Source organism: Sturnira hondurensis, unplaced genomic scaffold (assembly GCF_014824575.4).
Source record: "Sturnira hondurensis isolate 20B ecotype Veracruz unplaced genomic scaffold, ASM1482457v3 Scaffold0013299, whole genome shotgun sequence".
NCBI classification, from domain to species: Eukaryota; Metazoa; Chordata; class Mammalia; order Chiroptera; family Phyllostomidae; genus Sturnira; species Sturnira hondurensis.
The window spans coordinates 3,274,396-3,297,937 of NW_028085930.1; the positions used below are offsets into that span (position 1 = coordinate 3,274,396).

The following is a 23,542-nucleotide window of genomic DNA, read 5'->3' on the forward strand; positions in this document are numbered from 1 at the left end:
GTTATCATTTAGAATCAAAGGGCAGATAAAGACCTTCCCAGACAAGAAAAAAACTAAAGGAGTTCATCACCAAACCATTATTTATGAACTGTTAAAGAGATTTATTTAAGAAAAAGATCAAAACCATGAACAGTAAAATGTCAATAAATACTTATCAATAATTGAATCTAAAAAACAAACCAAGCAAACAAGAACAGAGACAGAAAAATCATAGATACCAAGAACGTTTTGATGGTGTCCAGATGGAAGGGAATGGGTGAAGAGGTGAGGGGATTAAGATATACAAATAGCTAATTACAGAATAGCCATGGGGATGCATAGTACAGTACAGGAAATGGAGTAGCCAAAAAACTTATACCCATGTCCCATGGACATGAATAATGGTGTGGGACTGCCTGAGGGAGTGGGGGATGCTCGGTGGAGAGGGGCAAAGGGGGAAAAATTGGGACAACTGTAATAGCATACTCAATAAACGACATCACTAATTCAACCACTCTTTGCCATTTGCCTAAACTAAAATATAGACATCAAGTATTCTCTTTTCATTTTCAAAAAACTACCAACACCTTCTCACCTGCTCAAATCTATAGGCTGTTCTTTTATCTTATAATCAGCATTTCAGAGAATCCTCTTTACTTATCACCTCAGGTACCTCATTTGTCTCTCAAGAATTTGATTCCTGTATTTCTCATCTTCTTTTCATTGAGGTTTACTCCTCCTTTTTAGTGGATGGAGCAATACACAATAGCTTTCTTTTTTTTTCACAATAGCTTTCTGAGAAAGGAAGTGAGCAAGAGAAATTTTTGAAGACTCTGTATGTCTTAAAATGTCTACACTATACTTATGCTCCATAATTTTGGCTGGGTAAAGAATTCTAGCTGGGAGATCATCTTCCTTCAGATTTTCAGGGCACTGCTCAGGCTTCTAGCTTGTGAAGTTGCACTTGAGAATACTGAATCTATTAAAAAAAAAAAACTTTCCAAGGAGGCAAATACATGACCCATCTGCCTCCTTGGAAAGTTTTTAGGATCTGCTTTGTCCTGTGTGTTACAAAATTTCACAATGACACACCTCAGTGTCTGTGTGTACAGGTTATTAAGCTATTGTCCCTGGCTTCAACCCTACTTTATTCTACTCTGCTTTGTAATACAGGGTGGTGGGCGGGGAGAGGGAGGACCCTGCAAATCACACTTTGCTTGCTCCACTGGACTGCCTATAAGGGGCACTAGAAAGACTCTAAAAGAATGAAGGAAGTAACAAGATTAACTCCTGCAGGTCAGGATTAACCAACAACCATCAACCAATGACCCTCATTCTGGCAACAGCAATTGTTCCAGTACCAGGAGTTGTTCTAAATTAGCATTTTTTTATTTTTATGTTTTACCTACTATTCCCAGACCAGCTTCAAGTCTTCTAAGATACCTACACTTCCTGAGCAGAAAGCAACTCCTCATAAATTCAGGACCACTCTTCCAAGCCTCTAAATTCTAATAATCTCAATCTCTTCTTTGTTCTCCCAGCCCTAAGAACTACTAATTACAGTAAATTCTCACTTAACATAGTTGACTGGTTCTGTGAAACAATAACTAAACCAATTTACCACAGAATAATTGGCAAAACAAGTTATGTTCCACTGCAGTTCATCAAAGTAGTAAGTAAATGGTTGAACAAAATGACTTTATTCTTTGACTTTGAGGACTTTCTGTACTTCCTACAGTTACTGCCTCTGTGATACCTGAGTGTTCACTTACTGCATTTTCAATTGGCCAATTATCTAGTGTATTGCTTTCTGAGGGCTGCTATAATACAGTAATACACACTGGGTTGGCTTAAAACAGAAATCCATCTCACTTTTGTGGCCACCAGAAGTCTGAAATAAAGGTATGGGTGGGCCACACTATGTTGGAAGGCACTAACTAGAGAAGGATCTGTTCTAGGCCCCTCTCCTAGTTTCTGGTAGCCCCAGACATTCCTTAGCTGGTGGGTGGCCATCTTCTGTGTGTGTGTGTATCTATGTCTAAATTTCCCCCAGTTTTTAAATACCAATCATATTTGATTAGGGCACATTCTAATCTCACTTAAACTTGATTACCTCTGTAAAAACACTTTACCAAAAAAAAAAATCACACTTCAAAGTACTGGAGGTTAGGACTTCAACCAATCTTTGGGGAGGGGGCACAATTCAACCTATAACATTTGGCTAAACAATTCTTTATATTAAATTCTACTGTAAGTGATGTGGTCTCCATTTTCCCAACTAGACCCTGACTTAAAGTGTATGTGTATTTTCAACCATTTTCCTGAGTACCCAAAGGGCTCAATCTGCAAAGTGATGTTCCTCATCTCTGTGGATTTTTTAAAAACATTTCAGCCCTGGCTGGTGTAGCTCAGTGGATTGAGCGTGGGCATGCGAACCAAACAATCTGTTTGATTCCCAATCAGGGCACATGTCTGGGTTGCAGGCCAGTTCCCAGCAGGAGATGCATGAGAGGCAACCATACATTGATATTTCTCTCCCTCTCTCCTTCCCTTCCCCTCTACAAATAAATAAAATCCCCAAAAATATATTTCAGGTTTCTTCTTCTCTGCTCTCTTCTGTTTTATCATTTCTGTTACTTGGAAGTTCATCTCCCAAACTGATCTTTTATCTTTTCCCACCTATTTTACATCTTTTCTTATACTTTATGAAAGGTCTTCTCTGTCATCTACTGTTTTCTTCTTGGTATTATTCTCTAATTCTCAAGTTCATTTTTCATCCTGATTGTTCCAAATTCTTTTTTTTCCTATTTGTTTTGGTCTCTTATATTAAAAACTTTTCTTATGCACCTGGTGATCCTTAATTGCCTGCTTATATTTAAAAGTAAGGCCCTAAAAGCTGATTATGAATGGCTTACAGTGTTTCTTATTGGGCTAGTATAAGAGAAGGATCCTCTAAATTCTGACTTGGTTATCAGAATCCTGATAATCCAAATAGGAGAAGAGGCCTCAGGGGAGGGTCCCAACACAGACTACATTCACTTAATCCAAGTGTTTTCTGTAGAACACCTGGCTTTCAGTTATGTCTAGTGTCCACCCCTCTCTAAGAGATGCATTATTTGTCCCTTGCAGAAGATAAATTTTCAGTCTTCTGCCAGGGCTGTAAAGACAGCAGTCACTTATCTATACAAATTGCCAAAGAGACCTGGGTTCAAGCTGCCACTTTTTTTTTGGTAATAACTAAATATGACTCACATGCTATACAACTGACCCATTTAAAGTGTCTAATTCAATGGCTTTTAGTATATTCACAGAATTGTACATCCATCGCCACAATCAATTTTACAAAATTTTTATCATACAAAAAAATCACCCTGAACACTTGAGCAGTCATTTCCCATTTCCCTTGAATCTTCCCCCGTTCCCAGTCCTAGGGAACCACTAATTTATTCTGCTTCTATAGATACACATCTCCTGGACATTTGTGGTTGTTTGTGACTGTCTATTTCACTTACCATAATATTTTCTAGGTTCATTCTAGTTATATCATGTATCATTACTTCATTCCTTTTTATCGCCAAATAATATTCCATTGTGTGAATATGCATTTCATTCATCCATGGTTCAGTAGGTGGACATTTAGGTTGTTCTTTTTAGCTATTATGACTGATTGAACTGTTTCTTAAACAGTTTCCAGCAATTCTATTTTTAGCACCATTCTCACCCCTTCTTTGACAAAAATGCCTGATGCTACCAATTCCTGGGCCTGAGGATTCTTTTCTATCAGGACTGAACACTTTTAAGTCTACTATGAAGTTCCTATCAGTTTGTTTGCTTTCCAGCTTCCAGATTTTACTTCTTCTTCCATTCTCTTTACCTGTGTAGTTCAAGTCTTTAAGACATCCTTTACTAGCCCCGGCTGGTGTGACTTACTGGATTGAGCACAGGCTGGGAACCAAACGGTCAACAGTTCAATTCCCAGTCAGGGCACATGCCAGGGCTGCATGCCAGATCCCCAGTGGGGGGTATGTGTGAGGCAACCACACATTGATGCTTCTCTCCCTCTCTTTCTCCTTCTGTTCCCTTCTCTCTAAAAATAAATACACAAAATCTTTTTTAAAAAATCCTTTACTATCACCTCAGTGGACTTTGTAAGGGAGTAAAAGAAAATGCATCTTTCACCAATCCATACTTAACCAAAAGGATTTTTAATTATTTTTGAATTATTTTAAGCCTCTATTCTTCCTACTATGTTCATTTCAAGCCTATAAACTTTAAGCATGGCTTACGTGTACATTTTAAGTTATGTCCTATTCTCATCATTCAGTTCAAAATAGTGTATTATTTCTTCTTTAATACTGAGGTTACTTAGGAATATATTGTATAGATTCCAAAACAGCTGATGATTTCCTAGTTATTTTTTGTAATTAACTTCTGGCTTAATTCCAATATTTCAGAGCACTATAGACTTTGATCTTTGTTATGGCCAAGTATACACTGATTTGGGGAAAATTTCCATAGAAAATTGTAAACAAAAATCTATGTTCTGCAGGTGCTGGGTGAAATGTTCTATGTATATCTTTTAGACTCATTTGTTATTTATGCCAAAATCTTCTCTTTTGATACTTACTGTTCTACTAATTACTCAGAGAAGCATGCTAAGATATACTATATTGTGCTTATGGATTCATCTAATTCTCCTCTGAGCTGTCATTTTTTCTTGCTTACCAGGTTAGCAAAAATTAGAACAAAAGAATTAAGACACACAATTTGTCGGTAAAGGTGTTTGTTTGTTCAGATGTTTATGAACAGCAGTTTGGCAATAGAAACATTTTTTAAATATTTTATTTATATATTTTTAGAGAAAGGAGGAGGAGGGAGAAAAGAGAGAAACATCAATGTGAGAGAGAATCATCAATTGGGTGCCTCTTGTATCTGCTCCAACCAGGCACCAAACCAGCAACCTAGGCATACACCCCAACCAGGTATTGAACCAGTGACCTTTCACTTTGTGGGATGATGCCCAACCAGCTGAGTCACAGCGGTCAGGGTGCAACAGAAACATTTTAAACCTCTTTATCTTTGAACCCAGTTATTTCACATCTAGAAATTAATTTTGAAGCTGTTAATGTGCACCAAACACTGCCAAGCAGTTAAAGGGATTAATGAATTTTCATTTAAACCTTATAATAATCCTTTGATTAGGTATCATTCCTATTTTACAGAGGAGAAAATGAGGTTTACACTGACCTAAGCCCAAAAAGTTATGAAGCCTATGTTGGAATTGAAGCTGACTCAAAAATATTTAAATGTATATATACTGACATGGAAGGATGTTTATAAAAGCCAAGGGAATTCTATACCGCAGAAAGGAAGAAGGAGCGCCTACCTTTTGCAACAACATGGATGGAACTGGAAAGCATTATGCTGAGCAAAATATGGCAGGTGCTGAAGGACAAATACCATATGATCTCACCTTTAACAGGAAGCTAAACAAGAAAACAAACAAGCAAGCAAAATATAACCAAAGACACTGAAATAGAGAACAGGCTGACAGTGACCAGAGGGAAGAGGGGAGGGAATTTCAGGGGAAATAGGGGAGGGATTTAGAGGAACATATATAAAGGATACATGGACAACAACTGAGAAGGGTGGAAATGGGAGGGAGGGGGGAGCACGGGGGGTGGGATGGGATGGGAGTAATACACAGAAAACTGTACTTGAAAAAAAATTAAATAATTTTTTTTAAAAAGCCAAGTCAGAAAACAATATATAGCATGGGACCCTATTTTTTCATGTAAGCATGAATTTACACGTTCATAGAAACAAATCTAGAATATACACATTAAAAAATAAGTGATAAATACTACAGACAAGATACCATTCAAAGGAAAGAATTATATAAGAAAACTCCAATGAAACCGCTCATATACTTCCGGCCAAGATGGAGGTGTAGGTGGACACACTGTGCCTTTTCGCACAGCCAAAATAAGGACAATAACAATTTAGAAACAAAATAACAACCAAAACTGACAGAAAATTAAACTGTATGGAAGTCGGACAACCAGGGAGATAAAATAGACACGTTCATCTGGACCGTAGGTGGGGTGGAGTTGGGCAGCCCAGTGGAGAGGATGGGGGCACAAGAAGTGGTGGTACCAGGCACGCAAGGCACACCGGATGTGCAAGAGGACAGTGGGGGGACCCGGGGCACAAAGGTGACAGCTGGCAGACCCCAGGTGCAAAGTGGCAACTGGCATACCAAGCAAGGCAGCAATGATGAAGCAAGGCAGTGATTATGAAGCGAGGCACTGCACCCAAGGTGGCTGGCTGACCAGGCAGTCCCACATTCACACGCAGATAAACCAGGCAAAACTGGGGAGCAAGACAGACCAAGCAACCCCGGGCCCCAGCACAGGGAAATAAAGCCTCAAAACACCAATTGAAAACACCTATCGGGGCTGAGGGGCAGGGAAAGACTCCCAGCCTCTCCTGTGAGGAGAGGGTCCTCACAGGGTCCTAGAACATACACAAGCCCACCCACATGAGAATCAGCACCAGAAAGGCCCAGTTTGCTTGGGGGAAGTGGCTGAAGAGACTGAGGTCCCACAGAGATCAGAGCAAGCTCCACTGTTCTCTTTTGAACCCTTCCCCCACCTACAGTCTCACAACCCAGCAACTGGGTTGCCCCGCCCTGGTGAACACCTGAGGCTCTGCCTCTTACTATGTAACAGGCCCATCAAGGCAAAAAAAAAGGCTCAAACAAAAGAACAGATCAAAGCCCCATAGCAAACACAACTAAGCTACGAAGAGATAGCCAACCTATCCGATGCACAGTTCAAAGTACTGGTAATCAGGATGCTCACAGAATTGGTTGAATTTGGTCACAAATTAGATGAAAAAATGAAGGCTACACTAAGTGAAATGAAGGAAAATGCACAGGGCACCAATAGTGATGGAAAGGAAACTGGGACTCAAACCAATGAAGTGGACCAGAAGGAAGAAAGAAATGACCAAACAGAAAATGAAGAAACAAGAATTCAAAAAAATGAGGAGAGGTGTAGGAACCTCCAGGATATCTTTAAATGTCCCAACATCCAAATTATAGGGGTGCCAGAAGGGGAAGGGGAAGAACAACAAGTAGAAAACTTATTTGAAGAAATAATAAAGGAGAACTTCCCCAGTCTGACAAAGGAAATAGACTTCCAGGAAGTCCAGGAAGCTCAGAGTCCCAAAGAAGGTGGACCCAAGAAGGAACACACCAAGGCACATCATCATTACATTAGCCAAGATTAAAATGAAGGAGAGAATCCTAGAAGCAGCAAGAGATAAGGGGACACTCACCTACAAAGGAGTGCCCATCAGACTGTCAGCTGATTTCTCAAAAGAGACCTTACAGGCAAGAAGGGGCTGGAAAGAAATATTCCAAGTCATGAAATCCAAAGACCTACATCTAAGACTGCTCTATCCAGCAAAGCTTTCATTTAGAATGGAAGGGCAGATAAAGTGCTTCTCAGATAAGGTCAAGTTCAAGGAGTTCATCACCACCAACCCCTTATTTTATGAAATGTTAAAGGGACTTATCTAAGAAAAAGAAGATAAAAAATATGAACAGTGAGAGGACAGCAAACTCACAGTTATTAACAACCACACCTAAAACAAAAGCAAACTAAGCAGACAGCTAAAACAGGAGTGGAGCCACAGAAATGGAGATCACATGGAGGGTTAGCAACAGGGGAGTGGGAGGAGGAAACAGGGGGAAAAGGTACAGAGAATAAGTAGCATAGATGGTAGGTAGAAAATAGACAGGGGGAAGGCAAGAATAGTATGGGAAATGTAGAAGCTAAAGAATTTATGACCCATGGACATGAACTAAAGGTGGGAATGTGGGTGGGAGGAGGTGTTCAGGGTGGAGGAGAATGAAGGGGAAGAAATGGGACAACTGTAGTAGTATAATTAATAAAATACACTGAAAAAAAAGACACTGCTCATACAATTAAGACTAACATAACTGAGTTCATCTGCAGCCAGGACTTTAAGGGAAAGACATTTAATTTCCTATAACAATGTAATTCCTGTTCCTCCCATTCTGACATGTGGCTCACATTAAGTCTCCCTCATTGTTAACTGATATCAGGTAGACAAATACAACCACTTATATGTATGTGTATATTTACAACTATATATGTGTGTATATATATACACACTCACACATATATATTATGTGTTATCACAGTCTAGAACAGCTTTTGGCCCAGAGCCAGTTTATTCTGCCTGTTATGATTTACCAACCAGAGAGGTCTGATGAAAATGACTCATTTAAATTATTACTTGCACCCTGGCTGGTGTGACTCAGTGGATTAAGCACTAGTCCACAAATCCCAAGGTCACTGGTTCCATTCCTGGTTGGGGAGTATGCCTGAGTTGCAGGCCAGGTCCCCAGTTGGGGGCATGCAGGAGGCAACCAGACATTGATGTTTCTCTCCCTCTCTTTCACCCTCCCTTCTCCTCACTCTAAAAAAATTTTTTAAAAATCTTTAATAAATAAATAAGTAATTACTTGGGCTGTGGCCAGTATGGCTCAGTTAGGTGGAGTGCTGTTCATCCTGTACACAAAAAGGCTGGGAATTCAACTCCCAGGCAGGGCACGTACCTAGGTTGCTGGTTTGATTCCTCATGGGGGAATATATGGGAGGCAACCGATCATGTCCTCTCTCTCAAATCAATAAGCATTTAAAGCATATGGCTTGGGCCCATTCTTAAAATTATAGCCACCCCTCTTTCCGTCTTCAAAATACATGTACCTATGTACTGAACTTATATGACAAGACAAAGAACAATGCATACATATACATATTATGTGTTCTGTGATTTATTTCATCAACATTTTGCTTTTCCTACTCTTTTAAATTTTACATTAAAGAATATCTCACATCTCTGATAATAGAGTATATCCTACCAATTCTTAGTCATAATTTCCATGGCATGCACTAGACTAAATTACAACAAATAGCTTCAGGAAGTTCCAAGACTATAAAACTTGTGTAAAAGTGTAAAAATAGTAGTAGGGTACAAACAGCTTTACTAAAGGAAATCAGAAACTTTGTAACAAGGATGGAGTAGGCAAACTCTTTCTGTAGAGGGTGAAACAGTAAATGTTTTAGGCTTTGTGGGCCATACACAGTCTCTGTCATATATTTTCTTTTTTAAAACCACTTTAAAAATTTCAGTCATTCTTAACTGAGCACAGTACAAACAGGGGTTTTGAGGAGTTCCGATTAAAATAATGGATTTAATACCTAAGGTTTTTTTTAATTTTTAGAGAGAGGGGAGGGGAAGGGAAGGAGAAAGTGAGAGTGAAACATCAATGTGTGGTTGCCTCTCACGTATCCCCTACTAGAGACCTGGCCTGCAACCCAGGCATGTGCCCTGACTGGGAATCAAACCGGCATTTCACAGGCCCGCGCTCAATCCACTGAGCCACACCAGCCAGGGCCTAAGCTTTTTTTTAAAGAAATTAACACAGAGCAAAACATACAGGAAAGCAAACAATAGCAACACAATTTTGGACAATTGGTAACTCAGTGAATTCCAGAAAAATAATGTTAACCCAAACTCCTAACAGCAGCTGAAAAGCCCAATTTATACCTTGGAATCCTTAAAAGATTCGGGAACTGGCAATACCTGTTACTGCCAAATTGAGAGAAGATTAAATAAGAAGGACTGGGTAAAAGCTGTTTGAGAAGCAGTAAATCCTTAGAAGTTTCCTCCCCAAATCTACCTGATGGTCACCAGATATAATTAAAGATCTGCATATCCGACAAAAAAACGGGGTGAAGAGAAACCCAGTCCATTACACACACACACACACACACACACAACCCTGGTGGACAAGCTGAGTTTTCCCTTCATGAACCCAATCGAAAAGGAAACATCTCCCATACATCAGGGTTTTCTGAAAAAAACTGGCTCACCAGGACCATTAAGCAACTAAGTCCAGAGTTTTTAAGTTCCCATCAATTCAGATTTACTATCACAAGGTAATATCCAAGGCATACTGACACCTGAAATAAGCCTCCAACATAAAAGTTAGAGAACAATATAGAAGAAACAGTCTGCAAAAAGAAAAATTAAAACATAAAAAGAATTTGTAGCCTCAGAAATTACAGAATATAGTGCACCCATGAAACAACCACAGGATGATCTTTATACAAAAAAAAATTTTTAAGAGAACATAAAAGAGCTCTTGGGAAATCAAATCCTGACAAGAGAAATGAAATTTTCAACAGAAGGCTGAGAAAATAACATTAAGGAAGTATCTCACATAAAAACAGCAAAACAGATTAGGAGATAAAAGCAGAAAAAAGAAGACTAGCCTAAGGAAAAAGAAACCACTGTTATAGACTGAACTGTGTCACCCGAAAATTCATGTTGAAGCTCTAACTCACATGTGGCAAACATGAGGCCCGCAGGGTGAATCCCAACCAGCATCTTGTTTCTACCTGGTGCCAAGCTCCTTGCTCCTAGTTAAGAAGTTACATTTAGACTTCCGGCCAAGATGGAGGCATAGGTGGAAACACTATGCCTCCTCACACAACCAAGTTTAAAAACAACACAGTTTCAGTAACAAAAACACAACCAAAACACAGAAAATTGAACTGTATGTATGGAAGTATGACAACAACGAACCATCCAGCCAGACCTGTAAGAGGGGCAGAATCAGTGGCTGGTCGAGCAGGGTCTAACAGGAAAAAGCCGCAAGACCAACCCAGGAGCACAGGCGGTGGTTGGCGGATCCCAGGTGTGGGGTGGCAAAGGGCGGACCCAGTGAGGGTGCAAGGCAGCTAGCTGAGCACGGTCACACAATCGTGTGCAGATAAACCAGGCGAAGGAGCGAGCAGTGAGCAGTGAGACAGACCACTCAGGCTAGGGACCCAGCGACGAGAATTAAAGCCTGAAAGTACCAACTGGAAAAACTTTCAGGGTGGAGGTGCTGGGATAAGCTCCCAGGCTCACAGAGAGTTTGTTGGAGAGACCCACAGGGTCCTGGAGGGTGCACAGGACCACACACCCAGGAGCCGGCACCAGGGGGCCCAGTTTGCTTACTGGAAGCAGCAGAGGGGACCGAAATCCAAGAGAGCGCAGAACACCAGTGCCCCTCTCTGACTGTGCCCCCACATCCAGCATCACAACCCAGCAACTGGGTCACCCCACCCTGGTGAACACCTAAGGTTCTGCCCCTCATGCAAAACAGGCATGAACAGACCAAAACATTATGGCTCAAGAACAGCTCAAAGCCCCAGAGCCAATAATTCTACGTGACCAAGAGATAGCCAACCTATCAGATGCACAGTTCAAAACATCAGTGATCAGGATGCTCACAGACTGGTTGATTTTAGTCACAAATTAGAGGAACAAGTGAAGGCTAAACTAACTGAAATGGAGGGAAATGCACAGGAAACCAATAGTGATGGAAAGGAAACTGGGACTCAGATCAAGAGTGTGGACCAGAAGGAAGGTAAAAATGACCAAACACAAAAGTTTGAAGAAACAAGAATTCAAAAAAATGAGGAGAGGCCTACGAACCACCAGGATATTCTTTAAACATTACAACATCCAAATTATAGGGATACCAGAAGGGGAAGCGGAACAGCAACAAGTGGAAAACTTATTTGAACAAATAATAAAGGAGAATTTTCCCAATCTGGCAAAGGAAATAGACTTCCAGAAAGTCCAGGAAGCTCAGAGTCCCAAAGAAGTTGGACCCAAGAAGGAACACACCAAGGCACATCATCATTACATTAGCCAAGATTAAAATGAAGGAGAGAATCCTAGAAGCAGCAAGAGATAAGGGGACAGTCACCTACAAAGGAGTACCCATCAGACTGTCAGTGGATTTCTCAAAAGGGACCTTACAGGCAAGAAGGGGCTGGAAAGAAATATTCCAAATCATGAAATCCAAAGACCTGCAGCCAAGATTGCTTTATCCAGCAAAATTTTCATTTAGAATGGAAGGACAGATAAAGTGCTTCTCAGATAAGGTCAAGTTCAAGGAGTTCATCATCACCAAGCCCTTATTATATGAAATGTTAAAGAAACGTACCTAAGAAAAAGAAGATAAAAAATATGAACAGTGAGAGGACAGCAAACTCACAGTTATTAACAACCACACCTAAAACAAAAGCCATCTAAGAGGACAGCTAGGTAGGAGTGGAACCACAGAAATGGAGATCACATGAAGGGTTAGCAACAAGGGAGTGGGAGGAGAAGGGGGGAGAAGGTACAGAGAATAAGTAGCATAGATGGTAGGTAGAAAATAGGGGGGAGGACAAGAACAGTATGGGAAATATAGAATCTAAAGAACTTGTGACACATGGACATAAACTAAAGAGGGGGGAACAGTGAGGGAGGGGGTGTTCAGGGTGGAGGGGAATGAAGGGGGGAATAGGACAACTGTAATGGCATAATCAATAAAATATATTTTTTAAAAAGAAGTTACATTTATACAGTCCTAAAATTACATTCCACCCTTTGAAGGCAACTGGGAGGCTGATGTGGCCCCAGTGGAAATGAATTTGACACCCTGCCCTAACTCCTAATGCGACTTCTTACTGATAAGGACTTTGAGGTAACTAATGTTATATGAGATCATAAGGGTGGAGCCCTAGGTAATCCTAAGGTTTTGTAAGGATACAGTGAAAAGGAGGCTGTCTATAAATCAGGAAGAGATTTCATAAGAAACAACCCTGATCCCACCTTGATCTTTGAGTTCTAGCCTGAAGAACTGTGAGAAAAAAATAAATTTCTGTGGTTTAAAACACCCACTCTGTGTATTTTGTGATGGCAACCCCAGAAAACTAATATAACCATCAATGAAATAATTCAAGAAAAATTCCCAGAACTGATGTACATAATTTTGCAGATTTGGAGGGCACGATAACATCCAAGGGGAAAAAACAAAACAAAAAATGTATGTATGCCAAATCATACACTCATAAATTTTCTGAATATAAGAGGCGCAAAATTCCAGAAAGACCAATAACCTTAAAATCAGGAATTGGGATGTCTTCAGAATTCTCAAAAGGATCACAAGTTAGAAAACAACAGAAAGATGACTTCCGATTCTGAAAGGACATTATTTCCAACCTAGAATTCATTGCCTAACCAAATCAAGTAGGAAAACAAAAAAAGAAAAGAAAATTATTAATCCAGGATCTCAACCCTTCACAGGAATCTATTGTAGGCTATACTCCATCAAAAGGAGGGGTCAAATCAAAAAAAGAACTACGTGAGTCACAGGGCAATAGATTTAAGACAGGAGTAAAGCAAAGGGAGTCACCAGTTTTATGGTAAAAGAGAAAGGTGATTCAAGCCAGTTCAAAAACTGGTAGACAAGGACAGAAAAATTCTACTCCCAGGTATACATAACCAGAAGAAATGAATGTGTATGTCTACGAAAAGTCTTCTAAGTAAATGTTTATAGCAGCTTTGTTGATAATAGCTAAAAAATTGAGAAGAAACCAAATATCCATTAATTTTTAACTGTATATTCATTCAACAGAATACTACCATTAGTGGGGGGAAAAAAAAACATTACTGCACCCAACATCATAGGTGAATCTCACAAATGCAATGTTAAGCAAAAGTAGCCATGCACCAGACCATGTACTTTAGGGTTCCATTTACATCAAATTCAAAAGCAGGTAAAAATAACCTATGATGATATAAGTCAGAATAGTGATTACCTTTGAGGGTAGGAGATACTGATTGTGAAAAAGCAACACAAGAGCCTTCAAGAGCAGTAGAAATGTTCTATACCTTGATCTGGGTGATTAGATATATAATGTCTACAAATGCAAATATTTGTTTACCTATACACATTGAAATTGTGCACTTTGCAATTAAAAAAATAAATACACTCTATAAACAAGCTTTTAAAGAAACTGATGAGATTTTCAGTTGACCTCATAACAGCAATTAACCAAAAGGAGAAACATTTTAAGGTCTCACAAAGACCTTTATTTCAGAGTTATTTATAACAGGGAAAAAAACCCACCCTGGAAATAACACAATAAAAGAGTGCTATGCAAACCCTGGACTTCTGTAGTACGAGAGAGAAATTATTTGGCGTCCTTCTGTGACCAGCAAACTTAATACTAATTAACCTAAGGGTTAATAAGTATCTGTCTAGAGCAGGTATGTCAAACTCATTTTCACTGGGGGCCACATCAGCCTGGCAGTTGCCTTCAAAGGGCCAAATGTAATTTTAGGATTATATAAATGTAACTACTCCTTAACTAGAGGCAAGGAGCTCTACATTTGGCCCTTTGAAAGCAACCACGAAGTTGATGTAGCCCCCAGTCTACAGGAAGAGCATGCTCACAGGTTCCAAGGCAAAAAAAAAAAAAAAAAAAAGCATGATTAAGCAAGGCTCAAAGAGTAGACTATAAAAGACAAATACCATATGATCTCACCTTTAACAGGAACTTAAACAACAAAACAAACAAGCAAACAAATAAAAAAAAGACACTGAAATAGAGAATAGGGGGACAGTGACCAGATGGGGGGGCACTTCAGGGGAAAAAGGCAAAGGATTTACAGGAAACAGTATAAAGGACACATGGACAACAACTAAGGGGGGTGGAAATGGGAGGGAGGTGGGGAGCACTGGGGGAGTGGGCTGGGATGGGAATAAAAGACAGAAAACTGTATTTGAAATAATTAAATTTAAAAAATTTTTAAACTGTATTTAAAATAATTAAATTTTAAAAAATGAAAAAAAGAATAGACTAAAAGAAGGGAAACTGACAAGAAGCTAGAAGTAGGCAAAAAGACAAATCACGGAAGGTTTTATAGGCCTTTTAATGAATATAAAAAAGAAAGGAAAAAACAAAACCCCCTAGGGAAGTAGAATTCTGGGAGGAGGGTGTTGTACACAAAGTATTCCAAACGTTTCCAGAAGTAAAAAAATTGTTATAATTCAAGAACATGTAGTAACTGGAGGTGATCAAGCATTTCTAAGGAAAAATGTCCAAGGTCTTATTTAATGAGTGAAACATTTCCATAATACAGCTAGAATACTTTAAAAAGTACAAAACACATTAAATTCCTCACTATATCTATTATTTGAGTGGATCTACATGCAACCATGATTTGCAAACATGTACTGAAGTTTTTGGAAGGCCGATTCTTTAAAAACAAACAACACCAACAAAAGCCTTTTTAGATAAATCTATTTTTAAGAGATTTTCCCAACCCAGCAGAAATTATTCATACCATACTTATTTTCAATTCAGTAATCCTTAAGTACAAATTCAGGAATAAAAAACAAAAGAATCAGTGTTTCAACAGTTTATTTTAGGAGATAATCTATTTAAACAAGTAAAAATAAGCCATTATAAACAACCAAAAATTAAAAGAAAAATAGCTTCTACCTATTTCAGACCAAAAGAGTAAAGCATCCCTTCCAGAGATATTTATTTTACCTGGTAGTTTTCTGCGCAACCTATCTTATACCATTCAAATCTTGCTCCATAAAAGAAATGAAAGAAAAATACCAAGGTAACCCTATGCTGCTGCTATTCACAAAAACTTTAGAGTTAAAAGGAGGGAATCTACAAAGAACAAATATAAGTACAAAAGATCTCTAAGCCCCCAAATATTACAAATGATTTTCAGAATGCTTTGCTCGATAAGCAGGATGCTCAGTAATCTGGTTCCTGACATAAGAACAAAGTGACAAAGAAGCAAAATGTAAAAGTGTTACTATTCTAATAATCAAAAAGAACACTTGCAGACAGAGCATTAAATGATAAGCCCTCAGGGCATTCCTCCAAACCATTCCGTTGTTGCCATATACTTTTAAGGCCCTCCAAAGACTCAAGTCTCTTTATCAAATCCCAGCATAACACTTCTAAGAGATCCATTCACTTTTTAGTTACTCACAGGACTCAACCGCAGAGATACCATTATTTTTTCCAATACTGTTGATACATCTAACAAGCACAGAAAGACTGTAGACTCTTAAATCATTATTTCAATAATTTAATTGTTGCAAATCATGAAGGTTCCCCTGCCCTCATAAAAAAAAAGTTCTGAATTTACAGAGAAGGCATAAAGATACAAAATGCAAAGTAATGTGAAGCAAACAACAATAAACATTGCAAGAGATGAGCGGTACAGTCTCAGAAAGAATATACAGAAAATTTGTAAAGATACACCGAACCATACATTGATGTTTCCTTCCTCTCTCCTTCCCTTCCCCTCTAAAGATAAATAAATAAAATATTAAAAAAAAAAAAAAAGATACACCGAACTTGAGTTAGGGAATCAAGGGCTGAGTCTTGACTCTGCCACCAATCACTAAATATGTGTATGTTTGTTTTAATGCAGGTATTCTGTATGGATTACATTTTCTTTATAAAAAGGAAGATTGGATTCCAACTGCCCCACAAGCCCACGTCATATGGAAAAAAACCAAAGGAGTGATAAAACAGTAAGGGATATGTGTTCAAAGGAAAACAACACAGGGAACAGAAAGATCTGAAAGGCTACATTGAAGCACCAAAAATGAAACTTCAACAAAATCTGGCTTTATTTGCTACTTCATTACCTTAGGAGAAAAACATTCTTTTAAAGAATAGGCAGGCTATGCATAGATATTTAGTCTCAACAGCTATAAAGGTAGAAAAATACAAAGTCTAAATGAGAACATGAGGTAGTTTGGTTAGGTGGATAGCTCCTATAGAGAAATAGTGATATCATTAGAAAACATGTTTTGACCATATTATTAAAAGGCTAGGAACTCTGTAGGTGACAAGAAGCTGTTACTGATTTTACAGCAAGAGATATACTCAAAACGTGAAGATTAGGCAGAAAGCTGGACATACTGAGTAGGAAGAAAAGGCAGAGAGAAAACCTAGTTAAAAGCTGGAAGAAATGAACAGGTATCTGAAAGAAATTTCAAAAATTGGCTGACAAAATTTGGCCAACGAAACATGGATAGACAAAGTCAAAGACAAAACCAAGGTTTGTGTCTGGGCAATTAAAAGCATAGTATCACCAACATAGTCAGCATGTGGAATCAATTTTGAAGGAAAGACTATAAAGTGAGGATCATGTAGATGGAATTGTTGCCTTAATCTTTAAATGTCATTTTTGGCTCTGTAGTTGTATTCCTAAAACAAAAAAACCAAAGTGTTTATGAAGAACTCGTTAAATTCTGAGTGATTTCCAGAGTTTCGTCCCATTTTACATATCAAATGATTTAGTCTTCTGTTGTAGGTGCAGAACATTTGGTATTTTTCCATATCATAAAGGTGAGTAAACTGCAAAAGTTATGGAACTGTGATAGGAAAAAAAAAAGGACTACATCTGTATTTATTAAATCAAGTCTTCCTGACAAGTAACTTATAACAACAATCACATCAAATCTACCTTGAGCTTTGGCAAATTCAAAAGGTCCAAAAGAAAAATAAATCCAACCCCAGCTGGAGTGGCTCAGTGGATTGAGTGCAGACCTGCAAAGCAAAGGGCAGTGGGTTCGATTCCCAGTCAGGGCACATGCTGGGGGTTGCAGCCCAGGTTCCACTCAGTGAGGGGCAAGAGGCAACCTCACATTGATGTTAAAAAAAAATACCCAGGGTATAAACTATCACACAACAACTTAAACATTCTGTGCATGCTTCAAGTTTTATTTATATGGACTAGTAGATAATACTTAGAAAAACAAAGCACTCAATTTAAAATTTAATATGTGAACAACCACAACTAAGAATTCTTGAACACTCTGCAAATAGTGTTTAAAGATACTTTAGCTAATTCCCACAGATGACAATTTTCCCAAAGAAAATATCTGACTTTGTGTTCAAGATGGAATGAAACTATTAAGTAAGCAACATACATTTCTTGAGTTACTATCCAAACTGTGAATGGAATGCCTATTTAAAAACTGAACATTATTAACAATTACCAAACAAAACCTTCTTGAATTATTTTCCCATTTACTGTGCGACCTCGCTGAAAATTGAGACTTTAGGTACAACGCGTTCCAGGTCCTTGCTAAATTGTACAGTGGAGTTTCACATAAGATTTTTTTAAAAATGAGTTATCTTTTGCAATACTTACCCGTTTTGACCAGACATTGAGGTCCTTCGCTCACCACCCAAGATGGGGTTAGAAAATTCTCCTTAACTTCATTCTTTCCTACTTCGTTAAGGTTTCTTACAGAATCTAACAGGTAGAATTATTCTCAGGTCACTAGCTCATCAGTTGGACATTAATGCGTGTATTTTGTTACGGTTCTCAGCCCTGAACAAAATCTAGCTTCCTGAGCTTCTAACGGCAAATTTAACTTTTATGGTTACACTTAAGGTTACAAAACCAACCTTTCGAGATCGTTTTTACCGGATATATTACAAAGCCTCACAGCCCAAGCAACTCACGTACGGATCTACCACGGATCTACAGCAGATCATGCGACTAAAATAACCCAGATATCCCAAGATCGAGGGTACCGGCTAGTGGGGGAGGGACAGAAGGTGCATCTCAAGGATGTCCATCCTCCTTCCCAGGCTCTCCCCTTCCCTGCTCTAACACGTTCCCACTTTCCCGGCCTTGCGTTAGGCCACAACAGGCAACAGGACTTCGGAGGGAAGGAAATGAAACAGAGAAGCGCAGGCTGGACACTGGACCCCGAAGCCTCACATAGGTAGCCGCCCAGGGTGCTCATCCCAACCTGGCACTCCAGAGATGGGCAGGAAAGCCACAGGCCTGCGCCCCGCCTCCCCCAACCCGGAGTTGTAACCTGACGATCCCGCGGAGCGGCATTTCAAAAGCCCAGGCCACGCAGAGCAACCTCCCCGCCCCCTCCGGCTCCGCTCTGGGCCGACAGACGGCGCCCCGGGGGCTTAACTTCGCCAGGGAAGAGGAAGCGACACAGCGAATAGCAGGGTGTACGGATGCAAGACGCAAGGAAAGGCTCTTTGAGCATCTGCCTTCCAGCAAGGCCGTCTCTCCTTTCCTCTTCCAAGCCTCGGTGGCCCCAGCTCACCTGAGGGGGAAAACAGGGACACTGCCGCGGCCGCCGCGATGGCCGTTACGGCACGAGGCCTCCGCTCCACCGCCGCGTAGCTCTCGGGAGAGGGGCGGGGCGCGTGCGGCGAACGGGCGGAGCTGCCTCGCCGACTGGCCGCGAGGCAACGGGCGGATCTGCGCGGGCAGGAAACCCTGTCCTGACTCAATCTGATAGGCTGGATCTCCCCTCTCCTTCCATCCCTGACACGGGAGCGGTCTTCGCTGCACCGGGATTGGGCGGGCTGGCCTGTCAATCAAGCGCTGTGCAGGGAGTGGAACGAGCTTTCTGCGCGGCTGAGGGAGCCGGAGAGGCGTTGGACCCTTACCCTGCGTCGAGTCTCCTTTTCCTCCTCTGCGGACTGTTTTGGGCCTTCCTCCTCAGCGCCTCAGGGAAGACTCAACAGCAAAAAAAATGAGTGCTTCCAGAGGTCAGCCTCAACTTCTGTGGCGTCTTCCTCCAGATTTCTGCGCCTGAAAAGAGTCTTGGCAAATGAAGATTGTTGGGGGCAGGAAGCTAAAAGGAAAAAGAAACCAAGGCATGGAAATGGGGACCTGAGAGAAAAATTTAAGATGTATGCTTAATCTGAGCCACAGACCAAAGTAAGCTGAGTCTGAGGGCCTTCGAAGTGTCATGGTGTATAAGGTAGCCTCCAGTCACGTTTGCGGTAGTCAGTACTGTGACCTTCGGTGACAGGTCTTCCCATCCTTAAGGGCCCAGCCCCAGCCACCTGCCGAGTCATCAATAAGTTGGTGCCCCCGACATGAGGCTGCAGCCCCCCACAATATGCCTTACTTCTTCCTAACCAGCTTTGTGGCTCAGGTTAGGCTTGCCTCCTCAGGGAAGACTGCTTGGGTTAGGTACCCTTCATGGAACACTAGTATTTTCCCCATCCAAGCTGTTGAAATAGTTTGCCCATATTCCCACCTTGCCTGTAAACTCCATTTACATCAGGAGCCATACCAGTTTTCAGTTTTTCTCCAGTGCCTAGCATGTGATAGATTGTCACTAGATATTGTTGAAGGCCTTAATGCATCTTCCTTTCCTAACTTTAATGCCTCGACTCTGGAGCCCAAGAGTTCACACTTTTTCTGCATTTACTTAAGTTATTCATTTGAATGCTGATAAGTGTATGGGGTATGTTTGACATATATAGGACCACAAGGTCAAGCTCAGATCATGCTCAACCTGTGGTCCCTTCTTGGCTTTAAGTTGGTTGATATAGAGCACGAAACTGAGCAAGAGCTACTGTGTTTACATCTCATTGTTGGCATCCACAGTGAATAATGTAAGTGAATTTTGAACTTATTCTAAGGGTCTAAATATCTTTGCACATTTTACTGTGGCTGTATGGACTGAATTGTGTGTGCCCTGTGGAAATTTGTATGTGATGCCCTAACCCCCAATCTGACTTTGTGGAGATAGGGCCTTTAGGAAGTAATTAAGTTGAGGGCCCTAATGTTGGTATCAGTTAATGGTGAGGGCCCTCAGTTGAGTGAAGTGATAAGAGTGGGGCCCTAATACTATAGGATTAGTGTCTTTCTAAGACAATACACCAGAGAGCTTGCTCTCTGTTTTCACTCAGAAAGGACACAGTAAGAAAGCAGCCATGTAGATCCAGAAAGAGTTCTCACCAGAAACTGGCTGACACTGGCAGCCTGATGTGGAACTAAGCCTGCAGAACTGTGAGAAATTAAATTGTTATAATTTGAGCCCCCCAGTCTGTGGTATTTTGTTATGGCAGCTTGAGCTAATATAGTAGTTTTATTTGTTTTGATAAATCTTAGAAAGTTTATGAACTGTGATATTATATTTATTTTCGAAACTGGGGAAACCATTGTCCAGAGGTTAAAACTAATTCTTCCAAAATCACACAGCAAACTGTTAGGAAAACCTAGTTCAATTCAAATCTAGAAATACATTTGACATGTGATGGGGGAAGGGGGTGTGAATACAAATCCAATAGGTAAAGTGATTCTTGCCATCAGGCAGCTTATACAACCTACCTTAAATGGGGTTGTGTAAGAAAAAATGCCTAAGCCATAAGTTTAGATTTATTTTGTAAGGGAATATGTATTTTTAATGGGCCCATGATCTGAACAGATTTTCCCAAGATTTTGATACAGATTTCTTGAGTACTGTATGCCACCTATTTAAGCAATAGAATTAAGGAATTTAAATGTTGTATTTCCCTGTAAATGCACTTTTTCTCCTTAAGTTTCTCATAACCCATTCTTCCCAGGAACTCTTCTAGAAAAGATAAACTCAAAAAAAAACATGAAAAAAAGTTTAAAATAAGGAAACAGCAATGAAAGAGGAAAGCATTGGATGGAAGGGTAGATAGGCAAAAGCCATTTGACAATTGCAGTATGAGCCCTAACTGGTGTGGCTCAGTTAGTTGGGCATCAGCCTTCAAAGCAGAAGGTCACGTTTGATTCCTGGTCAGGGCACATGCCTGGTTAGTGAAGTTGGTCCCTGGTCAGAGGGCAAATGGGAGGCAACCAATTGATGTTTTCTCTCACATTGATGTTTCTTTCCCTCTCTTTCTTCCTCCCTTCCCCTATCTCTAAAAATAAATAAGTAAAATCTTTAAAAATTTTTCTGAAGAATTGCAATATGATATAGTTAGAAGGAATGGAGTCCACATTCTTATGGGGGAGGAGTTATTCCAGAGATTTCTTTTAATACATGCTGTTGTCTCCCCAACTTTCAAATATAAACATGCATGTTGTTTCTTTTTCCTCTTATAGTGGAACTCAAACCAAAAACAGGAATCAACCTTCATAATTAGTGCTGAGTGGACCAGGAGCTAGCCAAAATCAGGTGACAGGAAAATTTATGTCAGAACTTAAGACCTATAGACTGGAAATGGGGCTTCAGGTATGAGTAGCTAATCTGTCTAGGATAAAAGCTTGCAGACAGCTCATTTTATTAATCTCAAAGGAAAAGATTTAGGAAGACAGGTAAGGGGAAAAAGAGCCTCCATGTCTCAAGGCCTTTCCCCCAAAACTGTCATTAGTGTATAGTTAGAACTGATTAGAGAGAATGATCTGGTTTAGCATCATTGTCAAGCAGGACTGTTTAGAACCAAAGAGCCCTACATACTAATCAGCAAAAAGTAACTAATCACAGGCTCAGCTGTGAGATACAGGAATTAGGGGAACCTGGAAACTAAATTTAATTTTTGGATTGAATATTATTATGCTTTATGGGAATTCAACAAAAATTTATTAAGAATCTACTCTGGGATAGGCACTATAATAGTCTAAAAACTGTCCAGTCTAGGCACCACTGGAGATCCAAAAAGACAAGACTTAAACTTAAAGTAGCTTAACCCAGTATCAGAGAATGAGATTTACACAGATACTTATTAGTAAAGTACAGCAATAGTGTATATAGGGTGACATTAAGCCACCAGGGGAGGGGAGTTGTGTGGTCAGCCTAGTCAGGCAATTAAGTAAGGAAAAATAAGGACTTTCTACATAGAGGGGCCTGAGTAAAAAAAAGGTATTACACAATAGTAGAATATTGTTTGAGCAGATGATTGGAAATGCAAGTAATACTGGGTTATTGAAGTCAAGGACATTAAACTTTTTTGTATAGGCAATGAGAAGTCATCAAAGGAGTTCCTTTTAGAACTTTAAAAGTCATTCTGTTGTTTTCTGGCTTCCTTTGTTTCTGATGAGAAGCCAGCTGCAATTCTTATGATTGTTTTCCTGAATGTCATATGGCTTTTAGCTTTTTATAAAAGATTTTATTTATTTATTTTTAGAGAAGGGAAGGGAGGGAAAAATTGAGAGAGAAACATTGATGTGTAAGAGACACGTTGACGGTTGCCCCTCACATGCCCTCAGTTAGGGACCTGGCCTACAACCCAGGCATGTGCCCTAACTGGGATTGGAACCCGTGATCCTTTGGTTCTGGTGCTCAATCCATTGAGCCACAGCAGCCAGGGCATTTTTCTGGCTGCTTTTAAGATTTTTTTTACTTTTGTTTATCAGCAGTTACACCATGTTACTAGTTATGATTTTCTTGGTATTTATCCTACTTGGATTCATGTATCCCTATTTTTGTGGATTGATGGTTCTAGTTGTTTCCTTTTTGTCCAATTTGAAAAACTTTTCACCAACACTGCTTCAAATATTTTATTCTGTCCTTTTTTCTCTTCTCTTCTGAGATTATACTTACACCTACACTAGAGTTCTTAGTCCTTACTACATGTCAGTCCAGGCTTTATTAATTTTTTTCAAGTCTTTTTCTTTCCTTGTTTCAATTTGGATAATTTGTTTTGAAAGCCAGTGTCTAGTAATTGCTACAAAATTTTGAATGTTAACATTTTACCAAAAAACACAGGTACCTAACCAATGACTATGGGTTTTGAGGGGGAAGGTTTGGAGACACATTAATGAAGAAAATAGAAATCACAAGATATTACAACAGAGTTTAGTATTGAATGTTGATGTGAGGCAGGACAGTAAGAAGCTAGGACAATTA

General features: G+C 39.8%; 1 protein-coding gene across 2 annotated transcripts in view; it reads right to left on the reverse strand.

Moving 5' to 3' along the window:
- NCK1 (NCK adaptor protein 1) overlaps positions 1-19,149 on the reverse strand; it is an 83,808-nt gene extending 64,659 nt beyond the window's left edge. For both annotated transcript variants that reach the window (XM_037061219.1, XM_037061218.1), the window contains exon 1: positions 19,028-19,149. The gene's annotated coding sequence lies outside the window, so the exon portion shown is untranslated. The remainder of the gene's footprint in view (positions 1-19,027) is intronic.
- Between the last annotated feature and the right edge of the window lie 4,393 nt (positions 19,150-23,542).